Source organism: Pteropus vampyrus, unplaced genomic scaffold (assembly GCF_000151845.1).
Source record: "Pteropus vampyrus isolate Shadow unplaced genomic scaffold, Pvam_2.0 Scaffold147, whole genome shotgun sequence".
Lineage (NCBI taxonomy): Eukaryota > Metazoa > Chordata > Mammalia > Chiroptera > Pteropodidae > Pteropus > Pteropus vampyrus.
In genome coordinates, this window is record NW_011888928.1 from 529,486 (window position 1) to 538,925 (window position 9,440).

Genomic DNA, 9,440 nt, shown 5'->3' on the forward strand with positions numbered 1-9,440 from the left:
ATTAATTTTGTTCCTGTTTTGGAAAATATAGCTATTTTTTATAAAAATTATGCTTTATGTTAACATGTAAAGAGTAATTTTAAATGAGTTAATGAATACATATGATAAATTTTTCATTTTAATTTTTGACCCAGCAAATATCAATTGATATAACCATATACACCAAAGCTCTTTGGGGTCTTTAATAATTTTCAGGAGTTTGAGAACCACCGACTTAAGCCACTCATGGTGGTTTTCTTCCCATTGCCAGAGATTTTGTTAGGAATGTGATACAATTCCAGAAAATGCAACTTGAAGTCTGATGAGGACTTCTGAGAAAGTTTTCCTTCTAGAAAAAAAAGAAAGAAAGAAGAGCTGCATGGGAGGAAACAATTTCTTTTCTCCCATTCCACTGGGTTAATGTACCTGCAATGTGATGCCTGGAGCAGTGGCAGCCACTTTACATCTATAAGGTTAAGAGACTGAGGACAAAGTCTACACACTGTGAATAGCAGAGGGAAGAGATGGAAAGAACATGGGTCTTTGAAGACAATGTTGAATCTCTGTATCTCCCAGCCCAGGACCACCTATCTCTAGGTCTCTTGTTTTGTGAAATAATAAATCTCTGCCCATTAAATCGTAAGATCCATGACAGCAGAGTTTTGTTTTCATTTTTTATCTTTTTGTCTGTTTTAATCACTGCCATATCACCATGCCTAGAACAGTGACAGGAACATAGTAGATAATAGATAAATGTTGGTTGAATAAATGGATGACTCCCTAAAGATAGTCGTTATTGGATTAGTTGTTGTTGTTACTTATAGACAAAGAATCCTAATTGATTCAAGTGTCCAACCCTACTCCAATTTCCATCTGTGGGAATCCTTTTCAGGGATCTTCTTCAATAAGCTTTCCATAATAAGATCCCAGTCTATGCTGAGTGAACCCTGATTTTAGCCTCCTAACACCATAGGATTATCTCTATTTCAGCACTTGTCACCTTTTTTTTTTTTTTTGATAACTGCCTCATTATTGGCTCAAACAAAATCAAGCTTATTTCTCTCACTTAACAGTCTAGACTCAGGTAGTTCTAGAGTAGTAGCACTGACAACCTCAACACATGGCTTCAATCTCTGAGTCCAAGGTAGCTGCCGTAGCTCCTACCATCACATCTGTATCCCAGTTAGTGGAAAAGGGCAGAAGAAAGGGCAAATTTCATGGAATGATCTAGAAGAAACATGCATCATTTCTGCTCCCGTAAACTCATACGAACATCTCAGAACTTAGTCACATAAACACTTAGAACCAAAATAGGCTCAGAAATGTAGTTGTCAACTGGACAACCATGTACCAGCAAAAACTCATGAGTCTTATTATTAAAGTAAAAAGGAAAGAAGGGGTATTAGTGATCAACCAGCTGTCTCTACCATAGTGCTTGGTTTGATTTGTCTTTGTATCCTCAGAGCCTCAAACAGGGCCTAGCACATAGTAAATGTTGAGGAAATGTTTAATGAAAGAAAGAACAAAGGAGAAAAAACAGAACCCAAGATTCCTGCTGTTATAGATGTACCATTAATCTGGAGAGACAAAGAGAACCCAGATGAAGAGCTAATGTACTGCAAACAACACAATACTTGGCGATGTGTCAAACCAATTAATGTCGTCTCTGTGGGCTAGATCATTTTTCTGGACCTACAAGATCCCTCAACCTGATTTCCATAGGAGCTAACTCTCAAGACTGTGACCCACGTTATGGAACAAAATATCCATGGCCTATCCCGTCACCTGTGTCCACTTTCTAATGGACAAAAAAAATTAGTGATAACAATGGACATTAACTGGACAATTGCAACTCTCATGAACTCAGAGACCCATGCAGGTTTAGCCTTGGTAAGATATCACATTCAAGAAACACAGTTCAACAGTCAAAAGTAGTTTAAAATGAATCACATTCCCCCTCACATCTCTGAAGAACACTAAAAGAAATTCACAGCAATACTAATTAAAAGTCCCTGTCCTTTCTTAGCCACGCCCCTCACCTGCTCTAATGTCTGCCTTTCCAAGCCCCTCATTCATTCTCCAGCCTATGCTCTTCCCCAACCCTTTAGACGAGAGATTCTTGAAGTGCGGTCCATGGACCAGCAGTGTTAGGTTACCTGGGAGCTTGTTAGAAATACAAATTCTTGGGCTCCACCCAGACCAATGGGAATCGCTGAAGTGAGGTCCAGGTGATCCTTATGCACACTAAAGCTTAAGAAGCTCCTGACCTGGATTCTCAACTTAGGCTGCACATTAGAATATCATAGGAGTTTAGGAAAGTCTGGATGCCCATGCCACACCGTAGGCCAATTAAGTCAGAATCTGTGCTTGAGGAACGCAGGCTTCAGTATTATGCAGCCAGGTTTGAAAGCTACTAGACTAAGTCTTAGTCCTTCCTCCTTTCTTCCCTTCTCTTAGGACTCTTTCTCAGAACCATGAACCAATCGAACTCAAACTGGCAAAAGGGAAGAAAAGGGCTAAAGAGAAAATTTCTGACTTGTAGAACTGAACTAAAATGTCCAGAGTAGTTCCACCTGCCAGCACTGGAGGATCCAGGTGCTCAAAGATGCCATCAGAATCTTCTACTCCCTCTTGCTCTCAGCATCTCTCTGTGTGGGCTTCGCTTTCTCAATGAGACTGCAAAGACAGCTACAGGCAGTTCCAAGAAAGGAGAGTATCTCTGATAGTTGCAGCAATCTAGGTAGGAAGTGAATTCTCTGATTGGTCCAGCTTGGGTCATGTGTCCAGCCCTGAACCAATCACTGTAGCCAGATGAATGGTGTCTTCTGATTGACTAGGCCTGGGGTACGTGTTCACACCCGGAATTGAGGGACCTAGGCTTGGACTAGACTCACCAGGGAATGGCAATGAAGGCGGGAATGTCCTACAAAGGAATGCTTAGCAGGTAAAAATACAGACATCTACTCCATAGCTCCTTCTCTGTCTCCTAGTTCATTTGAGGTATCAGAAAAGTCCAAGGAAACTAGTGAGCAAAAGCAATCTTCGACGGCTTCATTGCTGAGCAAAGACTGAATGCTCTTTTCTTTGGGAGTAGGGTGCTGTAAGCATTCATATTAAGTATTTAATCACATCAGTCAATATGGGAGATTCTGGATATACTTTAGGAAAGACTGAATAATTCATATTTGACTCATAATGCATATTCTAATGCCAAATAAGTGGAAAATGACATACCAGAAATACTGTCCATGTAAATACGCATCTTTACACTGTACATGAAGAAGACACCACAGTTTAATTGATAACAATAAAGCCAAAGAAACAGTAATTTTAATTCTGTGTTGTTTCATTTAATTGACTATAGTGCAATAAAAGTAAGTTTATGATTTAAAGGTTAGTTATTCATTTATTTTTTAGGCGAGGCAACCCTTGGTTGACCTCACAGATTGCAAGGACCTTGTCAGTTTACAATTCCTTATTTTTTTATTTTTTACACCTACAGCACCTGGTCTTCCTAGGTGGTCTCCCATCCAACTACTAACCAGGCCCAACCCTGCTTAGCTTCCGAGATCAGATGGGATCGAGCTTGTTCAGGGTGGCATGGCCATAGATGATTTAAAAGTTATTTTTCCAGTTTTATTGAGAAATGATTGACATACATCGCTGTTTAAGTTTAAGTCATACAGCATAATGGTTTGATTTACATATATTCTTAAATGAATGGCACATTTATCATGTTCAGCTAACATCCATCTTCTTATAAAGATACAATAAAAAGAAAAAAAAGAAAAAAGAGGAAAGAAAAAAATGTTTTTGTTATGAGAACTTGTAGGATTTACTTTCTTAAAAATTTTCTTATATATCAGACAGCTGTGTTAGCTATGGTCATCGTGTGGCACATTATGTTCTTACTACTTATTTATCTTATAACTGGAAGTTTGTACCTTCTGACCACCTTCCCTCAATTTCCCCTCCCTCATTCTCAAAGTTTTTGTACATGTATATGCACACGTATATAATTTTATGTTAAATCATAAAGGTGACCATATCTTATTTTTGGGAGGAGGTTCCTTTTCTAGTAAAATCTTTTTGGTTTTCTCTTCCCTTTTCTGGTTGGCTTCCCCGACTTCTTTTCTTCTTTTCCTCCTCCTCCTTCCTCATCTCTAGTTTATACACTCCCAGCTTTTTCTCCATGCCTATGTAATTTCATACAAATGCATATACACACATGTATTTGGACACAAATACAATATATAACGAAATATACATATATGTGCACACACACACATAAAAATACTGGATACACAGGAGTTTAAATAAATAGGATGATGTTATCCTCATTTTTCTACCCTCTACTTTTTTCATTTAACAGCTTCACGTGGAAATCCCCGCAGGTCACCTGGCAGAAAGCATTTTAATGGGTGTGCAATATTCCGTAGGATGGCTACACCATGATCTACTCCACCCCTCTCTACAGATGGATATTTACTTTGTTTGCCATTTTTGCCACTATAAACAATACTGCATGCATCTTCTCGCGCACTTATCCTTACATACTGGTTCCTAAGAGTGGAACCTATCCCATAGAAATGCTAAAAGACATTGCTCAAATGTCATAACAATATACAAGTATATGAGGATTTCCTCCACACGGCCACCAGCAATAACAGCTATGGCTCTTTCTTTGTATTTTTTCCCTCTTCCTTCTCTTCCTCCTCCTCCTCCTCCTTCAGAACCAAGGTGAAATTCGCATAACATAAAATTAGCCATATGGGGTATTTAGCAGAGTCACAACATTGTGTAACCATCTCTTCTATCCACCTAGTTCTAAAACATTTTCATCACCCAAAAAGGAAACCCCATACCCATTAGCAGTCATTCCTTATTCCCCTTGCCCCCCTCTCCCGTCCCTCCCGACCATTAATCTACTTTCTGTCTCTCTAGATTTACCTATTCTGGACATTTCATATAAATGGAATCATACAATATGTTGTCTTCTGTGACTGGCTCCTTTCATTTAACATAACATTTTAAGGTTCACTCATGAAGCATTTATCGGTACATCATTCCCTTTTGTGACTGGATAATATTTCATTGTATGGATACACCACATTTTGTTGATTCTTTCATCATTTGATGGACATTTGGGTTGTTTCCGCTTTTTGGCTATTATGAAGAATGCTGCTATGAACATTCTCGTACAAGTTTTTATGTGGACATAGGTTTTCAGTTCTCTTGAGTATCTGCCTAGGAGTAGAATCGCTCGGTCATAAGATAATTTTATGTTTAATTTTTTGAGGAGGTGCCAAACTGTTTTCCACAGTGGCTGCACCATTTTACAGTCCTACCAACAGTGCACAAGGGGCTGTTTTCTCATAAGAATACCACTCATTGGATTAAGACCCACTCTAATTCAATACAACTTCATCCTTATTGAACTAATTATATCTGCAAAGACCCTATTTCTAACTAAGGTCATATTCACAGGTACAGGACTTAGAACTTGAATATATCTTTTTAGAAAACGCAATTCAACCCACAATAGGGTATGATATCTTTTTGTACACAGGGAATAGAAGCAGCCATTCAGAAGCATAACCAATTCAAGATAATGCCGATAACAAAGTGTCTTTTCCTTAAATTGTAGGAATTTCAGCTATCCGTACAAAGGCAAGGCCATCAAGCATTGAGTGGCAGCCAGATGGACTTGGCAGAACAACAGCTTGGAAAAATTGGCTAATTTTAGTTCATGAATACCACATTTTAATAACCTTTAATAGCTCACATAGCGAATTACTATTAAGTCTCCTGTGGATGTATACAGACATGAAAAATTATGCAGTGGCCATCATTCAGGTGCAAGACTGAAGGAAGGATGAGAGCTTTCAATATTCCAAAAATATTATGGCTTTTCTGATGTTTCTTGTGGCAGATATAGCCAACTGGGTGAGCTAGCTTCTGTTCCCAGCCTCTATCTTCTTCCTCTTATTTTAGAAACTAGAAAGATCGTTTGCAGTTGTGGTTGCCAACTATGCTGCTGCATTTCCAGGAATATGTTTGCTTTCCGATAAAAGGGACAAACACAACTGCTTCCGGCCCTTCCCCTGCCTCTTCCTGCCTTGAACACTGCTGTGATGCCTGGAGCTGCAGCAGCCATTTTGCTGCTCCATGCGAAAAAGGCCAAGATGATTACAGAGTAGCTGGCTCTCATATAATTCACCCAGTAACAGCAGCTACCTGCTTCCAGATTCCTCGTTTGGGGAGAAAATGTAAGCCACTCTTAATTAACTTTCCTGCTGTTTATAGCCCCAAACATTCCTAACTGATTCATTTCTTATGCTACTTAGACACAACAGCATAATGCCATAATTATATTTAAGACTTCATTTTGCTCGGCAATTCAAAAGCCCATTCCCCAAAGTCAAATCTTAATGGGCTCCTTGAGAGTTGGTACCCCCAGGATTTCTTTTTTAATGAATTGGAAATTCAAGGCTTAAAAATAGAGATAAAAACAAATCAGACCCCTTCCCATTGCAGAGGCTCATCTTCAAAAGGATCACCTAAGAGCCATGGGGGGCCAATTACAACAGTATTATCCAGGTGGCTTCCTTCTCCTTTTATCCAGGACTATAAAGGGATCCTGAATTCTGCAGGGATTTATACGACCCCATTGAGAGTTGTTAGATGCTTGTAGCCTCTTTCACAATGCTATAGAATATGCCAAAAAGAAATCATCCACTCTCGGTTCAAAATCTTATTTACGCTCTTTTGGCATCGCACAACATAAATTCTTCCTGATTATTGATAAAAGCATTGACTGAAACGATCTCTTGGAAAGAAATGTAGCAAGATTTCTCAAAATTACAAATAGACTTTTCTCTCCACCACCTGGCCAGGGGCACATGACCTGGGCAATCAGACGTTCCTGCCCAGGAGATTCAGTTCTTGAGCCAGTGATGCTAAGGTAAGTGTATGGTGAGTTTAGATTTCCCCTGCCTGTGGTGGTCAGTAATCAGCATCTGTGTGTGCTCAGGTAGGGGCAGTGTCTGGCTGAAAATGTGTCCAGTGGTGGCGGCAGTACTCACCTGGACAGAATTTTCCATGCTTAGGCTCCCTCTCTTCCTGCTGCTTTTTTTTTTTTTTTTTTTATCACTCCTGTGATTCTGTAAGCTCCCGTAGCCTTCCAATAAATCTTCTTGCAGCTTAGATTAGCCAGTGTAGGCCTCTGTTCCTTGGCAGTTGACAACCTTGACTAATAGAGCTTGTACATGCAGAGAGACCCTCTGGGAAGTGACAAGAGAAGCTGGTGATGTGTCTGCCTCTGGAGAAGGCAACTGGGGTGTTGGTCAGAGGTGGAAAGGACACTGGCCTGTCATATGAGCCCTCCTGTTCTGCTTGACCTTTGGTAATTTTAAAATCAAATACACATATTACATTTTTTTGTGTCCCTCCCCACCCCCGCCCCACACATTACATTTAAATGAATAAAAAATTCAAAGGCCAAAAATCATCAAATTCTATTTTTAGTCCAAATCACGGTCAGATGGGTGACAATGATGTGCTCGCTCTTAGAGTTTCTCAATGCCTACAGCAATGCACTTTTCATAAAAATAAGCACAAAGGAAAACATCCCTGGAAAGCTGCAGAAGAGAAAGTCCTGTGCCTGCTTGTCTAGTCTCGATCCCTCTGGGGGGAATGTGGCTGGGTTTTAAATTACCTAATGAGAATTACCTGTTTGTCTGAGAGCAGGAGAAACAAAACCGAAGCATAGTGAATGAGCTTACCTATGTCTTGTTTTGCTTTAGAATTTGAATTTAGCAAAAGAAACATTTTAAGCCCATGTTCTTACTTATGGGCCTTCCCAGAAGTATTACTTCATCTAAACTCTTGGAGAGCTCATTGGAGTATTTGTACATCACATGTTTCTCATGTCTCATTTATTCCCACACATGGACTCATTCATTCAACAAATATTTGTCCTGTGATCTATAGTGTGCTTGGCAGCAGAATGGGTGGTGCAAGGGCTGTGAGTTAGTCTGAATTCTTTTGGCTGTGAGTAGCCTAAACCCAACTCAAACTGGCTTAAGCAGAAAAGGAATTTATTGGCTTATATAAATGTAAGCTTCAAGGCACATCAGCTTCAGGCATGGTTGGTTCCAGGGGGCAAATCGAGATTTAGTCTTCATTTCTCAGCTATGTTCTCTTCTGCGAAGGACTCACTCGCAAACAGATTCTCTCCTGAGATGGTAGCAATGATGGCCTCCAGCAGCTCCAGACTTACTAGTTTAGCCACGCCCGGGGCAGGGTGAGGGGTGGGGGAAGGGAGAGAGCCTTTCCAGCAACAGTTCCAGTAAAAGTCCTGGGTTGGCTCTAATTTGTCCCAGCTTGAGTCATGTGCCTTGACCTGATTGATTGGGAGATACACAATGCTGATTGGCCAGTGTTCGGTCATGGGGTCAAACCAGGATGTGAGAGAGCAAGGTCAGTCCCATCTGAATCACAGAGATTACGTGCTTGCTTCAGCAGCACATATCATGAATCACAGGGATTGAGAATCAGAGGCAGGTAGTTCCCCCAAAAGAATACTAGGGTGTAGTGACCAGAAAAGGGAAGAATGATATGGCCATAAAAAACAACAGATGCCCAACTACAGTTCTGATGAAAGTGAATAAAATACCTTTCTTGGGGCTATAGAAACTCCTGTGGCTGCTGGTGGGAGTGAAGACAGGGAGCAGCTATGCTGGAGAGCAACCTGGCCATCCACCCATTCACATAACCTATGACCCAGCATCTCCTCTCCTGGGTACAGCTCTCACAGAACTGCTCATTCAGTCCAAGGGGATATGCACAAAGATGCCCATTGCAATGACTGACGTGGAGGCAGGAATGGGAGCCCGTTGCTAGGAGAGTGCATTGGTAAAATGTAGTGGATGCACAGAGTATGAGGAAACAGTAACAAGAAATGGACCAAATGTTCACATTTGGTGGATCTTAAAAACAGTGTGGGCAAAGGAACACATGAGTGGATCTTAAAAACAGTGTGGGCAAAGGAACCAGACGAAGTCTATAACACAAGACTATTTGGGTAAATGTAAAATGTATGCCTATAATGTTATTAATCAGGATAGAGTTATCCTTGCCGGACATGACTAGACGGAACCATTTAACTTCCCAATTAAAGATTATACTTCCCAGCTTCCCTTGCAGCTAGGCATAGCCACATGACCAAGTTTTGGTCAATGGGATGGGAGCAACTCCTGGATCAAGGCCTTAAAAGGAAAAGCAAGCATCCTTCTTCTCTCTTCGCACTTAAGAGCTGAAGCAGCCACCTTGGTCCATAAGGCAGAAGCCACATGCTGAGGATACTGAATGACAGGACAGAAGGAGCCAGGGACCTAGCTAGATAACACAGAGCTACCCAAATAGCTCTCGACCCCTTATATCCAGACTATTAAAGAAAT

The 9,440-nt window shown here is 40.6% G+C and overlaps 1 non-coding gene across 1 annotated transcript; it reads right to left on the reverse strand.

Annotated features, from left to right (window-relative positions):
* Nucleotides 1-3,472: 3,472 nt before the first annotated feature.
* On the reverse strand, nt 3,473-3,591 carry LOC111745185. The gene has a single exon (XR_002782537.1). It is a non-coding gene; the product is annotated as a 5S ribosomal RNA (ribosomal RNA).
* Nucleotides 3,592-9,440: the final 5,849 nt, after the last annotated feature.